This window comes from Cygnus atratus, chromosome 1 (assembly GCF_013377495.2).
Source record: "Cygnus atratus isolate AKBS03 ecotype Queensland, Australia chromosome 1, CAtr_DNAZoo_HiC_assembly, whole genome shotgun sequence".
Lineage (NCBI taxonomy): Eukaryota > Metazoa > Chordata > Aves > Anseriformes > Anatidae > Cygnus > Cygnus atratus.
Genome location: NC_066362.1, coordinates 5,177,389 through 5,198,034, shown reverse-complemented (window position 1 = coordinate 5,198,034; position 20,646 = coordinate 5,177,389).

The following is a 20,646-nucleotide window of genomic DNA, read 5'->3' as shown; positions in this document are numbered from 1 at the left end:
TAGTTTTTGCCCCTAATCTACCCCAATCTTTTCTGTACTATATTTGTGGTGTTATGGACAATAAGATTTTATCCATTTAGACTTAAAATAATATTTTGTTTACCACATGTGGTGACATTTTGACTGCCTATTTTTCAGAAGAATCAGTTGCCTGATCCAGTTTTACTGACAGTTCTGTATCAGTGTGAATTACAAGATGAAAAAAGCAAGCAGGAGGGATGTGGCAGGAGAGAGCTTCTCAAGCCTCACAGCCCCCAGTAGGAAGGTACGTTTAACCATCCCCAGGAGCTTCATGCACCAAAGGGGAGGAGAAAGACAGGGCATTGCCTGAGCCTCAACTTTGAAAATGTCATGGTGGATTTAGGTACCTAAATCCCTTTAATAACCCATCCCAAAGTGATTTTTGGCTGAGGTCATAAAGACATTTTACAACAAATCAGGGAATGAAGCCCAGATGTGCTGTGGCCCATACAGACATCTTAACTCTTGTTCTAGGTTTTCCCTTTTCCCCTGAACTCTATGAGGATATGCCTGATATACTTTCATAACCTTTCCCTAACATCTTTAAGCTGAGCAAGTCTTGCTGCTTCCGTCTTTGGTGGTTTAGAGCATCAAGGACCATCAAAAAACTGTCATGGGGGACAGGATTTGAAACAACAACAGCAAGCATGCAGAATTTTCTCTCTTTTTCACTCCCAAGGCGAGGAATTTTTACAGTACCCTGTGGAGTTCCCCTGGCCTCAGCATCAAACATTGAGTGCAGCAGCCAAGAACAGGCCCACACCCTGTGCAACTTGCCAGCAATAATTAATTAACTAAGGAGCAAACAGCAGCAAATATTCCCTGCATAGGATCACACGGTTTCATTTGGTTACATTCCAGTGATTGGAGGGTCACTCCATCTCTTTGTTTTGTTTTGTTTAAATGTGTGGGCGTTTTTTTTGTTTTTGTTTTTGTTTTGTTTTGTTTTTGTTTTTCTTTAAATGAAAACTCAGAATCTGATTTAATAACTTAAATCCCAAAGCTGGGCCCTAGGAATGTACATAGAAATCCAGCAATTTAATGTCTCTTGTACCTTGCTAAACCTGAAATCACAGTGGCCCATCGCCATCCTCTCAAAGTGATTATTGCTTCTGCAGCAATTTCTTGACAGCAGGGGTCTGCTCCCACAGTGAATACTTCTAGAAGCATTGTTCTTCAGCAGGTATTTTGGCATAGCTCTGTCAAGGGACTCAGGGGACTTCAGCAGGTAGTTGTCAGTTAGTCTGAAGCTGCTGCTACCTAGCAATAATATCCTCCTGAAGACTCAAGTGCACAGAAGTACCTCATTCCTGTCAAAACTTCGTATCTTAGCTTGTATGTCATTCCTAACCCAGAGGGGGGAATACAGATGATGTGTTTTTCTGCTTACTTTGTGAATGGGGCTCAATATAGTAGGTGTTTTCAAAGCACTCCATCTCAAAATATAGCTGGCAAATTAGGAGTATATTCTACAGTCAAATTTTGGGTAAGGACTCCCCAGTTAGAGTGTACCCACTGCCAAGAACCTACATTCATTTTTGTCCCCACTCCACACCTCTCATTTAACAGTTAAGTAGGAGCTTATGGTGAGCAACACTTCTTCCCTCAGGAGGGCTGTTACAAGACACACAGGAGGTCTCATATGTCTTGCAAAACAGTGAATTGCACTCCACACCTTGCATTGTTGTCCCAGGAGCCGTGGTGTGATTAATTGATAATGATTGATTGTAAGCATAGTATAGGATAAATTGGTCAGGGTGATCTAGGGGCATGGGTGATATCAGACCTCCCAGCTGAAGCAATTCCAGTGTGCAGGTAATAATTCAACATTCCTTAAGCCCAAAAGAAAAAGTGCTTTAACACACAGCAGGGAAGCTGCAGTTACAATGTGTATATGAGCTACTCCTGGAGTTCCCCCTCTCCTTGTCTCTCCAAGGTACATATTGCTGTGTGGATCTTGGCTATAAAAAGATCTTGATATGGCACAGTGCTGTTTCATAACCTAGTTAAGACACTCACCTTGCATGAGGGGAGGGGAAGTTTAGGTTCTAGCCTGGAGGCCACTAAATATTTCAATACCTGCTATTAAGTATTCAACGCAGTGGGAACCTGAGTCTCTCTTGTTGTTAAACTATAGACCTGTGTTTAACTGTGCTTTTTATTTCATGGAATCAATGAAAATTAGTGCAGAGTGAAATATCGTTGACCCAAAAGACCATGGAAACTTTCCCCTATACTTCATAACCCAGGACACTTTTCAAAGGCGTGTTGAATATGGGTTAAAACAGTTCCACACAGAGAAGTATCTATCAGTTCTTAAATTTATCACTTCTTGAACAAACGTACTACGTTTTGAAGTTTTTGGAAAAGAAAGGAGGGATGCATTTCTTTCACCTCACTCACTTTGAAAATAAGAGATCTGGGTATCTAAGTCCAGAAATGTTTTGGGATATGCAACTTCAGTACAGGAAGGCTTGCAAGACCAAGGAAGGGGTAGGAAATCTGCAGACATCCATCCAGCCACTTCTTTCTTGAAAAATTAAACAGCACTTTGCTGAATTTGGTGGCTTTTTTTGCCTCTATTAAAAGGCACTTAAAAGGTATTTCCTCACAAAGTTGTGAACTCCATCTTTCAGGTAGCTACATGAAAATTGGGCACCACACTGCTCAACACTGTGAAGCCCAAGTTTCCCTAATGGATTGACCTTTGTGAATTGAAAGGAACATGATGAAGAGCAGACTTATATACTTTGGTTTTTGTTACTGCACAGAATGGCATGTAGCTATCCTGAAGTCAGCAGAAAGAAATTTTCAGTCTCTTACTTGTTGAGTCACATCAAACAAGTCATGCAGCTGAGAACCTGGGGATGGAAGATGGTGGCCCTCTCACAGCTTACTTAGTTTTCTATAAAATCTAGGCTGTAAATGTATACAGCAGCATATGTAGGTATGTTTTTTTAACTTGTCTTTTTACACTTCTAAAGCTTTTGAAGGTCATGTTGTTCCTTCAGTATATACAGGTTTCAGTATATACAGGCTCTATTAGCACTCCTAGGGATATTCTCTATTGCTGGGGCTTGCCCTTTGTATAATTGTTTACATCGAGGCAAAGAAGGTAGAAAACCAACAACAACACTAGAAAGCTCAGATGCGCTACCTAATTCAGCTCACAAATCCAACCCTTCTTTTACTGGATTACTCCGTCTATTAATGAGCATAAACCAGGTATCCACTCTTCTTAAAAAACTCACTAGTCATAGTTAAATATATGTTAAAATATACAGCTTGCCTCATCTTGACCAGATTTTTAAATGCAAAAGAGCTGAGTGAATGAACATGACTTTAGGCACATGCTGATAGGCTGAAGAAAGCCTTAGTCACATAAAGAAAGTGGCCAGAATATACTCAGTGAGAAACCTGCCCTGGCTATAGGTGTAGCATTTGAAAGTCTAGCTCAGGTAGTTGCAATTTATTAAATTCCCTATCTGTGCAGTGTAAGTAGGGGTTATTTATGGAGAGGAGGGTGAAATATTTTTTTTCAATCTCAATAAAAATTAAACGGGGGAGTTCTTTTTGCTTTGTTTCCATCCCAGCTCCTTTCTTGTGTTTGCAACAACTCCCAACCTTCATTATTCTCAAGTTAGATTTCAAATCATGACCCATACAGAAGATTCCACAGACCTGACTTATCAGTGTGTATGTGTGAAGAATTTCAGACTAACCTAAGGACCCAGTATCCCAGTGCAAAAAACAAAGAAAGAAAAAAAAAAAAAAAGAAAGAAAGAACTTTGAAACCTGTCTTCTGTGCCATACATTACTTACAGGGGAAGGTTTGCCAGCCAAATGTCAAACTTTTTTCAATTAAAAAGTTAATAATAACAGGGGGGAAAAGAAGAAAAAAAAAGAAAAAAATAAAAGAGGATAGAGTTTTCTGGAAAGGAAAGCAGCAAACGATAGTCTTTCCTTTTGCATTCACTGGGCTCTTTATTTACTTATTTATCATCAATTAATTAGCAGCACTGCAGAAACACTAGCTCCCAAACAGCTTGCCACTTGTGCTCAGAGTAAATACCCAGTACACACAAAGTAATTAAAAATGTAAATAATACTATCGCCAAATACTAGTTTATGTGTCAGTAAAAAGGACACTGCAAGACTAGGGGGAAGGAATAACAACAATGATCTGAAAGCTACAGATCTGCTTATTGTGCATGTTGACCAGAGGGTAACACATGGCTCTAATCTATTTACTTATCATGATAGTACCTCATTGTTGATCACCATCAATATGCACAATCAGTATTAGCCAAAAAGAGAGCAGCCACTGTTGTCATGGTGATCTTGTGAAAAGAGGCTGCAAAGAAAACTCATCCATTACAGAAGCAGTGACTGGGGGCTTGGGAAATGTATGAGTCCCTCCCTTGTCACAGGGAGGATGCAGGTAACTCACTCATTATATACTCACTCATAATAGGATGCAGGTAGCTCACTCATTGGCTTGAATGACATTGATTTCTTTCAAAGAGGCATTTAAATACTTTGGAGAGTACTGCCTCAGTTTCCCATCTTTACAACCTCATTACTCACTAATATCTTTACTACTTTGGTGCTTAGGACCATGTATATTATCTTCCTGGGCATCACCTATATGTAAGATCTCCTTCCCATGTAAGTACTTAGGTGTCTAACACAATAGGATCTTTCCCCTTGAATAGAAGGCCTCATATGTACTATCTTCTCTTAGTGACTTTTGGTAATTTGCCAGAACATGAATTCTCTTGCAAACTTTAAGGCTCTGTCTTCAAAACACTTTAAAGAACATACTCTGGCAGAGACATGCATAGAAACTGATCAGAGATTATTTTATTTTTAATAGAAATACAGGTTAAAAAAGCAAAAACAGACATCTCAAATTGTAGTCATCACAAGTGAGAATCTGCTGAAATCACATTGGGATTAAGTGATGCTAATGCTGCTTTGATTTTGATAGGCTTTGAGATTAACAGGAGGTCTGAGGTTGAAAAGCATGATAAGTGCCCCCATCAAATGTAGTTTACAAACATGTTGTGATTCCAGTATCACCATTCATCCCTTGCCACAGGATGAGAGTACCATTTGCCTTTTTTATTCTATCTTGTACAAGACCCACTGCAGAGGTGAGCTCTTCCAACTGCTTCTCCCTCCGTGGTCCACAAATCTCATCACTCTGCTCCTTACTGGAGCTAGGCTTCAGACTGGTCACCTACAACACAACAGGAGCCTGTAGGGTTGCCCAACTCCTAAACGTCATCAGTCCACAGCTCATCCTGTTGAAAAAAAGCTGCAGAGTTGTGTTCATTTGCCCTACTAAGAATCAAGAAATTCTCCGTGGGACTGAAGACACGCGCTGGCATTAGAGGTGCCATCTCTGCAACAAGGTGTAATGTCTCAAATGTTTCTCCAGAGCACTGAAAACACTGCAGCACTTCTCCTAGAAGGATCCTTCTCTCCCTCTCTTCTCTTGATCACCTTCAGCTCAGATAAATTACAATTCCCATGTTCTTTGAGGTAAAACAAATAACTGCTTCCACAAGAGGAAACCTTGCCTGAGTGCGTGACCACAGAAGCCAAGTTTTGGGTGAGAGGACCTACAGGCAGTGGAAAGAATGAAGTACAGCCCTGTGGTTGAATTTCCATGGTGCCGTGGTGATCACAGAACAGTTTCTGATTTGGGATAGGAGGCCTACTAGGATACCTCTGCTTCATGGCCATGTAATGAGGATGAAAAATGTAGAGATTATAAACTTTAAAATGTGGGGAGGTAGAAGTTAACATTTCCTTGCAGGCCTCTTCCCAGCAAAGTGACATTTCATTCCCCCCTCCCCAAAGAGAAAAATCTTGCTTTGTTCTTTTCCTGACTTCAGTTTTTTGTTGTTGTTGTTGTTGTTTTTTTTTGTTTTTGTTTCCCTAAAGAGCTGTGAAGCCTTCCTGGTACAAATCTATCACAGAGCTGGCTTCCTTGTGGCAAGATATGTAGAAACCCTATAAAATGAATGTTGTGCCTTTCCCCAGCAGCAACCACAGATTTACTTAGATTGCAGCAAACCATCATTATCCTATAATTAATTAAACTTCTCTAACATGATTCCCATATAATCACAAATAAGTAAACAAATAAGTAAATAAATAAGCAGAGCATTTTTTATGCTGTAGGGTATTTCTACAAAGTGACACCAGCTGACGTAAAAAGCAGTATGAAAAGATTTATTTGAATTTTCCTCTTTATTTTAGATTCCATCACAAATTAAAGGTAGTTCTCCACCCTTAAGAAAAACTATCTTATCATTTAGATTTATATATTTTTAAATCCCCTTAAACTTATTAAATTTCCTGTTTGAGTTATGAAGTTAGACTGAAAAACAAGTATTGTCTTTCCCATTTAAATTCTCCTTCCCTCTGTCCTTAAAGATGTGCAAATGTTATTTATGTTAACCCACCATCTTGCAAGAAAGTTTTTGAACATGCGTGCATGTATATATATATAAATGTATGTGAATATATACAAAGAATTTAACCCACTGCATTTAGTCTCTGGCTGGGGTCACAAATTGCAACTGTGATATTAAGTAATAATAATAATAAGCAATGTAGGATATATAAAAGAAAAAGGAAAAGGGTTTTGAAGGACTGTCTGCAAGATTAACAAAATCACTTTTTCTCCATTAAATATTGCAATCGTAATTTAATATTCTGATCAGGAATTATGAGAGAGTTGTGCAAAAAGCTTTGCTTGGTTTATGTGAGGTTTTTACAACATGAACATCATTCCTTGATAACAATATTTTCTAAACTGAGGGCACTGGATATATGTTCTGATAATATACCATGAAGAAGTGTTTCTATTGCTTTTTCAATTTTGCATTAGATACTTAGTATATGAAAGGTCCCTTAAAAAGCTCAGAAATTGTTTTTAATATATTTTTATTGATAAAAAAATTGTCAAATGATTCATTTTAGATACTGCACAAATTAAATATATATAATATATAATAATATTTATCCTGTCTTGTTCTACACAACAGTAAAAAAAAAAAAATCAAATTCTGATCTCTTCTCATGGCTTTCCATGATTTCTTGAAATTTTTGTTAATAAAAAAAGTCAGCCCAAAATGACTATTAGGTGCACTTGTTTGTAGATTGCTCCCCAAGATAATAATGTTTGTAGATTGTTCCCTGAATACTTATTTCTTTTTATTGGGAAACAACAGGAAGATTTTTATATTTCTTGTTGAAAAATAAAATGGTACATTTAGTCACTTATATACATGTAAAGCCTTTATTCTTCCCCTTTGACAATAGCATTCTTACTTTTCCCTTCAGGTTTATCCTAGTGCTGTTTATATGCCATATTACACTCTCTAATTTCCTTTTATCTTTTCTTTATTTTGCAATGTCTCAGTACATGTCTCTTTAAGACAAGTTAATTTAGTCAATTACTCCAGTTTGGTTTCAGATAAAATCTTTAATTTATCCAGGCCCCTCTTTATTCTTTCTAAGATCCTCTTTCCATTAATTTCATGAAACATTCTAATTCTCCATTTTAGGAAAAAGCTAATTTCACTCACTTGCACAGACTTCCTCAGTCATTTTACTCTACTGCATGTTTTACTTACACTAAAGCATGTGGGGATTGCGGATGCTTGTACATACTGAGAGCAGCTTTACTTTCCTGCACTGTCTGAAAAGCTGTCACAGATCCGTTTGTCTTCTTTTGTATCTTTATACATCAGGGAAAATGATGGGATCCCAAAATAAATGTTTCTTATCCAAGTTTGGGAGTATACATGTGCCATAATCATTGCAGACATGTCATGTCTCCCGTAGGTACCACTGAATGGAATGATATGAAGGATTGTTGTGTGGGTTGGGACTGGATGGGGCAATGGTGCAACAATACTGATGCTGACTGTAGCATGTAGGGGTAAGTGTGTCATGCTGCAGTGCATCCGGTATTCGGTATAGAGACTGCAAAATTACCTTTGTCTCTCCATTTCTACTTGCTTAAGATTTTGGGCTTCATGGGCACTTCACACCCTGGCAGTTCCCTGAGCTCTACCAGGGACTTGTTTTGCTTTCTCCAGCAAGTTACTTTCCTCTGACTTGTTTTTCTAATTTGTGAAATGTGAAAGATAAACCCATTGCAAAATAGCTTGGGCACCAACAGCACCAAAGGGCGTGAAGTAATGAAAAGCCAGAGATTGTTCATTACTTTAAGTACTTATACTGCTTCAGAAACATTTCCTTAGTTCATTATTTTCTCCCTCGTCTGTGCTATTCACAAGCTTCAGTTAAAAGGTTTTAGGGACAGGGATTACCATGTGACAAGTCCCCTATTATAGTCCCCTCATACTATCAAAATACAAAAAAGTGTAAAATGCTACTCTTTTTGTGCAGCAGAAAGGTGCTTCCTGCTGTACTATCCACCAGCACAAAATCGTTGTTCTGCTCTTTGGAGTCATCTCAGTTTGTCTTTTGAAATACCTGGGTGGTGAAGTTGTGTGAACTTCAACTCTTCTAAGAGTGTGCTAAAAAGGAGGATCCTGTCCTGTCCTTGTCACTGCCTTCTCACTTCTTCCTAGTTTTGGAGTAGTGAAGATGCATGGAGAACAGGATCAGGAACCTGAATTTGATGACATCTAATACAAGTAAAGAACAAATAAAAGAGTTTTTAGGATGCTTGTCAACCTGACTATGAAAGCTCACCTTCAACATAAGAAGATGGAAGTGAGTTGGTGGTTACGATGTTCAAAATATGGAAGATGTGAAGGACTTAGAAGAAATGCTGGGTGCTAGCAAAAAGTACCCTTAAGTTACTGGAACTGTAGATTGGAATGTATCTTTTTCCAAACTGTTAACAAAAATTTTTAGCATTCAGCAAAATAAACGTGCTTTATTAAGAAAAAGCTTATACCACTGCAGAAAGTTTCGAAATCCTTTGCATAAAGCGAACCAACAAACAAAATAAACCAAAAAACAGAAGACCTTAAAACAGAATGAAATACAGTCATGCTACTACTCCATGGGTGATGGAGAGCAACTCTTTGCTCAGTGAGATAATGACAGGACAAGGGGGAATGGTTTTAAACTAAAAGAGGGGAGATTAGATTAGAGATTAGGAGGAAATTCTTCATTCATAGGGTGGTGAGGCACTGGCACAGGCAGCCCAGAGAGTCTGTGGATGCCCTGTCCCTGGAGGTGTTCAAGACCAGGTTATATGAGGCCCTGAGCAACCTGATCAGGTGGCGTCCCTGCCAATGGCAGGGAGTTTGGAACTTGAGGTCCCTTCCAACCCAAGCCATTCTATAATTCTGTGATCATATGATCTACTTTGGGTTGTCTTCTGTTCTCCTTTATCTTTTTATGGGAGTTTCATGATCCAAAATACATCTTTGATAAAATTAATCTCTTGTTTGTACTGAGAGAGTGTCAAGGACTGAGATTTGATAAAGCAAACCGTTCAGAACACCAAAATGAATATTCAAGAACAATATTCATCTATAACTCCACAAAGTATTGTAAAATGCTCTGGATCCTCATTTGCAGGGTAGCAGAGTATTTTAGACTAAATCCACTTAGTTCAGTCAAGCTATGTTTACATACAAAAAATCTATTTCTGTGCAGCTTGTTGACCCGGACTCCCCTAAATTAAACCCATTATTGAGAAGGCATTCCAAAAAGCAACAACCTTATAGAATACCACCATTTTAAAGTACATTTGCAGAGATAACCCCATCACGGTGGACTCACATTTGGAATAATATTTACATATTCAATTTTTTCTATCATGAAATGCTTTATCAACTGTTACATTCCAATAACCATGAACGTAAATGAGTGCAGACTTCAAATGGACAATCATTAACCTATGCTGTTATGATTATACAACATCCTTCAAATACTGCATGTTTTGAATGTGATCAAGTGATTCTTTCTTGTTATTTTGACTTTCATACTAATTATTAAACTTTAATTACCTATTATGGGTAATTATTAATATTTATTGCACATTATTGCTATTATTCATGGGCTTTTATAAAAGGAACTATACCTGATATAGAAAAAAACTAATTATATTAAACATTCATTTACATGTTTTTGCAGCAACCTATTTTTAAAACAAATGGGTATGAGCCTGTTTTTCTATTAGTTGTTATGTTTATAAGTATTGATTTAATACTCATTATTCTTCTAGACTATACTTCTGTTACTCTCTGTACCTATATGTTTCCTTTGTAAGTGTCTTCTTCCTTGTTAAGCTTGCAAATGTGAACAGAAAAAAAAAAATGTTGTCAGAAAATTAAAGTTTCTACTAGTCACATTAGCACTAAAAGTTATTGCCAGTGTTTGTACTTGAAGTAAGACAAAAGTAAGACGTAATCACAGGGTGCTTAATTAAAAGTAACAATAATAATAATAACAATAACAATCATATGGCATTTTGCTCCAAAAACTGGGATAGGGAATAAAGCAAACTGACTTTTTAGGCAACACTCATAGCTTAGCTCATTTTAAATGCGCTTAAACATAGCAAGGTGCCGATTAGGATTTTCAAAAGTCTTTGTGGCTGGAACAAAACCAAAGGGTTTTCCTGTCACAGGGTTTGGCTAGAGGGTGAATGCAGATCTTCAGTGGGACATTTATGAACTAGAATGATCACAGAATCACAGAACAGTTCAGGCGCTGATCTATTCTCTTTAGTCACCAGTGATAGGACCCGCGGGAATGGTGTCAAGCTGAGGCTGGGGGGGGTTAGGCTAGACATCAGGAAGAGGTTCTTCACTGAGAGGGTGGTCGCACACTGGAACAGGCTCCCCAGGGAAGTAGTCACTGCACCAAGCCTGTTGGAGTTTAAGAAGTGTTTGGACTGCGTATATAGTCACATGGTCTGAATTTTTGCGTAGACCTATGTGGTGCAAGGAGTTGGACTCGATGATCCTTATGGGCCCCTTCCAACTCAGGATATTCTATGATTCTGTGATTCTAGGTTGGAAAGGGCCTCTGGAGGCCATCTGGTGCAACCCCTCTGTTCAAGAGGGATACCCACAGCAGGTTGCCCATGGTTGTGTCCATGTGGTTTTTGAAGATCTCCAAGGAGGAGACTCCGCAACCTCTCTGGGCAACCTATGTCACTGCTCTGTCACACACACAGTAAAGAAATGCTTCCTGGTGTTTAGATGGATCCTCCTGTGTTCCAGTTTTTTCCCATTGCCTCTTGTCCTGGCACTGGGCACCACAGATGCTTGGGAGCTGCCCAGAGGTAACTGTTGAAGATATGTCAAGGACTCTGTATATCCCAAGCCCGTCCCTTCTATGTAATGTGTGACACTCAAAGGTATCAAGAATTGTTTCCCAACACCTCTATTTTTTTGGTAATTACCTACACCTTTACTTCCAAAACCAAAATGGTTCAGAAGTTTCTTTTCCATTTTGAAACCCAGCTAGCAAAAAATCAAATTAGAAATTTGGAGTGCACTCAGGGGCTTGTGAGCAGGGAAGAATCATTAGTCATCCTCCAGACCTTTGATTTCCAAAGCCCAGTCCCTCTTGCTGTTGCCTCCTAGAACTGGCAGATTTGCTGAGGCATATAAGAGAGTTAAGAGTGAGCACAAGACCTTAGCCTATTTTTGGGGTTGTTTAATAAATCTTGGTATGTATTGTGTTAATATTGATGGATCTTCCTCTTAATCTTTTTAGAAGGCCTCCAGACTTACCACTGTGGTGGTGAGAAGTAGGAGACTTCCTAGAAAATGGAGGATGTCTCTGATTTCCCTCAGGAAAAAGCAGGACTACACGTGGTGTTTCTTATTTTTGAGTACTCGAACCAGTCTGTTGTATGAAAAGGATTAACATGTACTCCTCCTCAGACTGCACTTTCATGATTTTTTTTTTCAAGAAAAGACACAAACACTTACATTATGAAGAGCATTTCCAGAATAGGATCTTTGTAGATCTGAGCCAAAAGTCAAATCTACAAAGTAGGTGTATGTGCTATCCTTACCCTGTATGGGTATGAGGGACCTGCTGTATAATTCAGAATTCAGGGCTGTGGATACCACTGTAATGGTGAGAAATCTCAGTGTTAATGGTTACAATGTCCAGCATCACAGTTCCAAAATTTTTGATGGATGAGTAATGGGGAAAAAGCATCTGAAGTCCCATGTGAGTTTTTAACCCAGTGATTAGATCCTTGGTATCTGCATCTTGATGCAGAAGTGCACAGAGTGTGCTCAGTGTGGGGAACATCTAGAAAAAGCCAAACCTTCAGAAAAAAGAAAAAAAAAAAATAGTAGGAAGTATGTGCCCTTTGTAAATAAGTGCTGCATGTGAACTTTAGGTTTCGAGAACTTCCAGTGCAGCGTCAGAGCTATGAATCAGACTTCCAATCCAACATTGAAAGAGTAAATTGAAGGGTGGAAGGGATCTTTCTGGAAGTTGACTGATACTGTTGAGACCAGTTGTGGCAGGATACCTTGCTGAGGTAGTTGGTGGGAATGTCCAGGCAGTGGAGGTAGCCTGCTGGGGAACACAAAAAGCCGGTGGAACCCTCCTGCTTCTCACCCTCCTTCTGCTTTTCCTCATGAAAATTTGGCATATCTCCTTGTCTTATTTGGCATTTCTCCTTGTCTATATGTGTGCTTACACACAATAACTAAGATAACCAGAAAAATGAGGCCACAATCCCAGGGTCATAGGTTTAGGGGCAGAGAAACGAGTGGGTCAACTAGAAAATGAAATACCAAGGTAAAAGATTGGATCTAAACTAATTTTGATGATTGGTTTCCTTAAAAAAAATGTCCAAAAGTGAACTGTGAATTCTTTGAAATCTTTTATTTAAAAGTATTCCTTAAAATATAACTGTTGGTTGCTTTTGGCCTTCAGCAGTTTGTTGAGGCTGTCTCCGGTTGATGATTCACCTACTTCAGTGCTACCATGTTTTGGCTTACTGGTACATGAGCTCATGACATACGTTCACTTAGTATAAGTATAAATTCAAAACTTGGGATCAGCCCCAGACCTGACAACCATGTACTTGTTGAAAACATTTCTGGCAGAAAAACTCATATTTTGAATGCTTATAAAACTGAGCACAAAATGAACATGTGCCATGTAAATGAATTTTACAGATGATTTTGACTAACAGTATACAAAATAAAGTTTTGCAACATCTCCCCTTGTACATGGCAACATTTCTCAGAAATGTGTCACACTTTCATTTCCAGAGGTCTGATGTGACTTCAGTCCCTGTTAGAACCAGTCACAGGAGTTTCACCACTTCACAATATTTGACCCACACTGGGAACAATATATGATGCTGTGCCTTTTAATCTTAAAACAGGACTGTCTTGACCGTGATTTTATTTAAACCTCACATAATCAGATGCCATATTTAGATTTCAAACGTCTTGGTTTTCAGTGCATATCTGGGTTGCTCCTGCTCCCCTAGAAGCCTGTATGGAGGCAGGAGGAACATCTGGTTTATACACACTTATATGAATACTGATATCATTCTTACAGGTTCATGCAGAAATAATCTCAGGATTTGCTTCCAAACAGTCCAAATCTGCCTTTCCCTTTATGATAGGCACCATTGCGTGTGTTGAGGTTTTCCGGTGTCATTTAAAAATGCATAGTGCTTCTGAAATAAGAAGCAGAACAGCTAAACTTGCTTCTGAAATAAATGACCGCAGCTCCTTTGCACAACAGAGCTGGCCAGTGGATTTGACCTGGACATATACTCACCTGTTTTCTGGGGGGGGAATGTTGATATGGTATTGTTTCTTTTATTTTTATTTTTATTTTTATATCATTGTAATCGAAATCTGAGTAAAATGCCTACAAAATAAGGAATGTATACCACCAAAAAACAAACAAACAAACAAAAAAACTGTAGTGGTGTAATCTTTGTACTGGATTCCCTGCAAATGTGCAATAGACATTGCTATAAGCACAGCAGGATTTTTACAGCTCACATTTCTGCTCCTTGGTGCTCTCAAAGGGGCAAACTGCATAAGAAAACATTAGATGCTCGATTAGATAATAGCATTAGCATTTAAGATAAACTTTCCTTTCTTCACAAAGATAAACCCTCATTATTTAAAATGTGTTTCATCCTCTGGTTCCTGCATAGGAGATACTTCTGCAAGCTACCTGCCAATAGCAATTAAAGCTTAGTTTGCAAAGAAAGCGAGCTTAATTGCCAAAGCACTATTTATAGGAAGTCTCCCATGAGGATTACAGAGCTGCAAGAATTCAGATTAAGCAAAATGAGGGCAGCAGGGAATGTGATGCACTTTGGCTAAACAGCTCTGTCAGGCTGGGTAGGTGCGGGTGCTGTAACAGTGCTGATGATAGCCTGATGTTACTTCCCCCACCACAAGCCAGGTGTTTCAGACACTGTGCAGTATGACAAGATGTCCTGAGAAATTTTATAGCAAAGCACCTTCTATTCCCAGGTATTTCCCCCCTGCTCCCTTCACTACCCAGTACCCATCACAGCTGAGTATCGCATCCTTGGGGGTTGGTTTCCTCTGTGAGTTGGGGAAATATGGTTGTGTCTCTGTCCCACACAGACGTAGAGGGGAGCCCCAGTTCTGCGCAAAAAATGGGCTGGAAATCTTCTGGTGAGGGAGTAAACCCTACCTTTCATTGCACACCTTGCAGCAATGTGTGCAATGGGTGAGTTTATCTCCTTCTTTAGCATTATCCAGAAAACAAAGAATAGCATGCCAGGTAATGAAAGAAAACTGCAGCTAGCCCATGTATAAAATTTGTCCCTCTTCATTTCTCTGTCATTTGCCTTCCTTCTTCCTGCTCTCCAGCTGTCTAACACAGCCTTACACAGACTCTGTAAAAGGGGGACATTTGAATGCCCTCTTTGCCCTCTGGGTCTCCTTTCAGCCATCCATTTTACCTGCACAATTCACCTGCCCTTTTACCTTCTCAGACATTCTCCCCTCTTTAAAGTGGGAGTCTGCTGGGAAAATGAGAAATATTTTGCTTTACTGTTAAATTTTAATTATCTTCATTATCATCATCAGGTTAAGCAAAAGAGTAAATGTTGGGACATTTTGGTAAAGTGGGCACTGAAGAAAATAGACATCCTTGTCCGATGTTCATTAACATCATGGTTTATGGTTTATGGTTTATGGTTTATGGCTTATGGTTTAGTGGAGGACTTGTTAGTATTAGATAAGAGGTTGGACTGGTTGATCTTGCAGGTCTCTTCCAACCTAGATGATTCTGTGATCAAACATTTTACTAAACTTTAAAATGTTTTGTAGTGTTTTAGATACATTTTTGAACAACTTTAAATAGAAATCCATGGTAGTTCATTACTAAAAGTTAAATTGAATGATTTTATTTTTCAAAATATTTTCAGTTTGGGTTAGTGAAAAATTTGATTCATCTGACACAAATTCACAGAAAAAATGATGTTGTCAAACCTACATTTTCACTGAAGTGGTTCCAGCTGTAAAATTGCATTCAGCTCTCATTAAATCCCTCATTAATATTCAGGTCTTTTCTGTCAGTAAGTCAGTAATCTAGTTAAAAAATAAAAAATAAAATCATTATATTCCTTGTTGGATTGTCTGTGTCCATTTCATCCTACCTTTTTTATACTCTAAACTCCTTGCAACAGGGATTCTGTTCATAACGCAGTCTTTAACTTGCCCAGTTCCCAGAAATCTGTCATTGCCTATTAACTCTTATGTTTCCTAAGCTGTAAAATGACATACTTTCTGTAATGATATACAGCAAAATCATGACATTTCATCTCTTTTCAGGTTTTGCATTGCCTAAGCATATGCTTGGATCTAAGCTAAAGTTTCATGATTTCTCTGTGACTACAAAAATTTGACATCTCTGTTTATATTAATTTTCAAGGAAAATGGAAAAATATGCCATAATGCCTTCATTTATGGAGTCAGAGCTTTAGGAAAAAGAAAATACACAGGGGAGGAATTAGAGTGGTTGTCTACATGTCTGTGTCTACAGGAGGACAAGTTTGTCTAAGCTCCTGTTATAGTCCATGGAGATGGTAGTATGTTGAAAGTCCATCAAGACAAACAGCAGAATCTAGCAATAACATAATACTTAAAATTTAGTTTCATGATTGCCACACTGCCTTTTTACTTGAGCAGATGTCTTTTGCAGTACTATGAAATCATGCAGTTGGTTTGTGGGAATCTACAAGAAACATTTCCTCTTGCATGTTATGTAGAGTGGGACAACAAATTTCTTCAATCTGCCTGATTGATAAGCACCTCAACCTGGAGCACCCATCTCTCCTGATGATGCAGGAATAAAGGCCTTACACATGTGAGTTTCTGGAACATGTCTGTGCTGAATCAGGCCAGATATTTAATGGCCTAGATACATAACAACTGTTCTCAGAAAATAAATAAATAAATAAATAGATAGATAGATAGATAGATAAATAAATAAATAAATAAATTAAAATTAGAAGAGTGATCCATGTGTCTGCCATTTTTTTCTGGGGGCAGTGTGGGGAATGGAGTGCATGTATGCTCACAAAGTGAAGCAAGAACTGAGTATCTGTGAGTGAGAAGAGACTATTGTATCTTGCATCATTCCACATTTCAACAGCAGTATTTCACTTAATATTTTTCACAAGCATTCATTCTTCTCTTTTATTTTTCTCTGTATCTTCCCTCTTTTAAGACCTGCTGTCTCACAGGGATCAATGGAAACAGTTCCACCGACTTTAAAATGGGGTTCAGAAACAAAGGGATGAGCACACACTGAAGCCAGGAATTCTCCTAACTTTGAAGCTCTGGATGTCCTTCTTTTGAAGAGGATATCCAGATCTGATCAAGGCTTGGCTCCTACTCCCTCAAAATAGTTCTGTATTTTCCCATCCTTCTGACTAGATCTTTGTTCTTAGCTGGCAGAGGGACAATGTGGTGATGCACAACTGAACCACACTCCCCAAACAGAAGGCCAACAAAAAACAGGGGCTGCCTCTATGGCTGACTCACGAGCACCAGGAACAAACTGTAACACAAAGGTTTCAAGGGGGAGCATCTTGCTCAGAACCCTATGAACTGTGCTCTCAGTTGAGTATGTTCTGGCCAAAAAATATCATTTCTAATTAATCTAAGACGGGAGGGGAACTATTTTTTAAACAAACCTCAAAAATGATTATTTTTAATGCTGGCAAATCTATGCTAGCCAGTTATTGGTGCCATGTTCAGAAGCTCAGACAGAACTAAATTATGCTTCAGATTAATGTATTGAGCAGTTCAGAGGTTAGACAAACAGCGGTTTCTCAAGCAGGCACACTACAAAGCTTAACTGTGCATTGGAAGGGCAGATACAGCCTAGCTAAAGTCCCAGTGGGCTAACTTTTATTTGTTTCTGATTGGGAGATATCCAAAGCTGACTCCATGCTACTGATGACCTCCCTTAGCAGGGGCAGAAAGTTGAACCTCTGGAGCCAGTGTGATTTTACCAGTCTCTGGGAAAAAAAAAAAAAAAAAAAAAAAAAAACAAACCTTCATTGACTCTGAGATAATCTGCTAAATGTTGCACTTTCACAATAAAGTTTTTAAAATTCTGTATATATATATATATATATACATGTAAATATAAATGGACTATAGGGTAAATATAAATGGACTACAGGGAAAAAAACACACACACACACACAAAAAAAAAAATCAAACATTGCTTATGATATTTTGTAAAACTGTTAGTTAACTAAGACCAACCATTTCTTCAAAAGTGGTTGTAAGTGACTTGCAGGCTGAATCAAGTACATTCTAAATGCCATATTACTCAGTGGGAAAAGTACAGAACAGACTGTTTAGCTACCTGATATCATTGTAAGTATTTCAGCAAAGCACCAAGGACCTGATTCAGAGCAGCTGCTACCCACTTCAGAACAGTGCTTAAATACTTAATCTTTGTGAAAGAACTGGGTATGTGAAAAAAAAAAAAAAAAAAAAAAAGGAAAAAAATGCAACAACCTTGCATTGGAACCTCATTTGAAAAGCAGAATTAATGGATTCAATGACAAAAGTCCTATTAGTTTCAATGAGTGATTTGATCCTAAGTTGACATCAGTCTGCTCTCCAAATGTCATGGGAACAGTTCAGATCGCCTGTTTTAGACATCTTACTTCTGTCTCATATTTAGAGACTTGTGTAGCTAGAGCACCAGAAGAAGTGCCTCTATTCTATATCCTGTCAGAAGAAAAAACAGGCTAAGCTGGGTAGTCTTGAATTGACTCTATTATATAATAGTGGAATTTTTCTCCTGTAGAAATTTTTCTGACAGTTGTCTTGTTATTATTCTGTCCAATCCAAACATGGTGACAGGTGACCAGAACACATTCTTGGACACTTCCATTTAGGAAAACCCAGAACATTGATGAAATAATTATCTACGGATCACTTAGAAAAAATAACGATCCAGAGAATCGGACCATATGGCAGAATATATTTTGAAACAAGGAAAGGGAAATCATATCCCTCTCAACCCCCAGTTCTTGCACCCCTTAAACTATTTATATGCTTAAATTGAGGTGCATGATAGAGGTTCTTGAAGAGTACGTTTCCAGTTCTACAGTCTTGAGACAAGTTAACAAGGTCTGCTAAATATGTTCTTAGCGAGCCATAGAATCATAGAATGGCTCGGTTGGAAGGGACCTTAAAGACCATTGAGTTCTAACCCCTGTGACATAGGCCAGGATGCCACCCACTAGATTAGGTTGCCCAGGGCCTCATCCAGCCTGGCTTTAAACACTGCCAGGGTTGGAACATCCACAGCTACTCTGGGGAACCTGTTCTAGTGCCTCACCACCCTCTGAGTGAAGAATTTCCTCCTAACACGTAATATAAATCTCCCCTCTTTTAGTTTAAAACTATTCCTTTTTGTTCTGTCACTGTCAGCCTAAGTAAAAAATTGTTCTCCATCTTTTTTTATAAGCCCCCTTTAAGTATTGAAAGGTTGCAATGAGCTCTTCCTGGAGCCTTTTCTTCTTCAGGCTGAACATCCCCAGCTCTCTCAGACTGTCTTTGTAGGAGAGGTGCTCCAGCCCTCAGAGTATCTTTGTTTTCTCACTGACCACAGCTTACTTCTTTTTAAATCCCCCTCTGCAGTTCACCATATTCTTAAAACATGAGAACGAAGTAATATTTGCCTCCAGACAGCCTACTGGACTTGGGTTGACAAACTGAGAGCAAAGACTCTGTTTGTCAGGGTCAGGTTGTAATTGACAGTCTGATGGTTGGCACAGGCTCAATAAAAACTCCCCGTGTATCCACATTGCCTACCTTTTAGATCCTATTCTAGTCTAAGACAGTGCAGCTATAGTGCTTGCAAGTCAACTCCCCTGTGTGAACTCAAGCCCGCCTAAAGCAAGAAATCTGGGAAGGACCCAATACGTTATATGTACATCAGGATTATATCAGTTTTACATGGAAACAGAGACAGTCACTTATCAGAGTAACAGACCATCCACGAATGTCATGATGTCTGTCTGCAGCCTTCTTTCTAACAGAAGGTCACCAAGAGGTCTAATGGGGGGGTTCAGTAGGACCATATGAATCTCCAGAGGTGGCTTGGAAAGCTGTCTTGTAGCTTAAAAGCAAGTAACACAGAGACAATTCATACTGAGAAATCCAGGGGGAATAACTGGTTATTAGTTCACTTCTTGTGGGCAGTATGGAAGAAGTGAGTCATTACAAAGGATAAACTCAAATTGCAACCGGCTTTACTTTTATATTGATAACATCTATTGCTAAATTATAACAATAACAGTGACGTTATCTTGAGAAAAGTGCTTCAAAGTGCCACTTCCCATCTTATTTGTGCTTTGTACTAGCAGGAACACTAGTTGCCTAGCTAAAGCACAGAAGAGATGTGGGTTTGATTCCTGGTTCTGCTACGTGTTTCCTGTCTTGCCTTGGGCAAGTCCCTAAATCTGCCTGTGTCTCATTTCCACCTCTGTGAAATGGGGATCATAGTACTGTGTGCCTTTCATCCACCTATATTTGGTAAAACCTTGTGTTGCAGATTGATTTTAACATATGCACATCAGTACAGATACATGTAGAGAAGGAGAGGAGAGGGTTTATGATGAGATTCACATTTTTGTTGGGTCTAATAAGTACTGCAACAGTAGAAATACTGAAAAATGATAAGTTTTATTTAGAATGTACAATACAAGCAGAGTGGGGTTCTTCTAAACAAATATTAATTTTTTCCACCTGAGCTCATAGTCCAGAATCATAACCAATGGTGAAGATTAGGCCCTTCTTCCCCTAAAGTAGATATCATGAGAAGATGAATGTAAAGTCATCTATTTATTCTAGTATCCACAGAGGGATCCTTTCCATCAAACGTTAGGTGAAATAACTCCCCCCCTGCCAGCGCTATTGTTCTTTTTTGGCATATGACAACATCACTGGAGACCATCACAGCACACATTTCAGGCCCAGAGGGTAATGGCTGTTTGGTGCAAGTCAGCAAAGAGAATTGTAATAGGAGAAGGTTGAAAGCTCTAGCTAAAGATAATATTTTTATTTGACAAAGCTTTGTTGCCATTAGTAACATGAAATG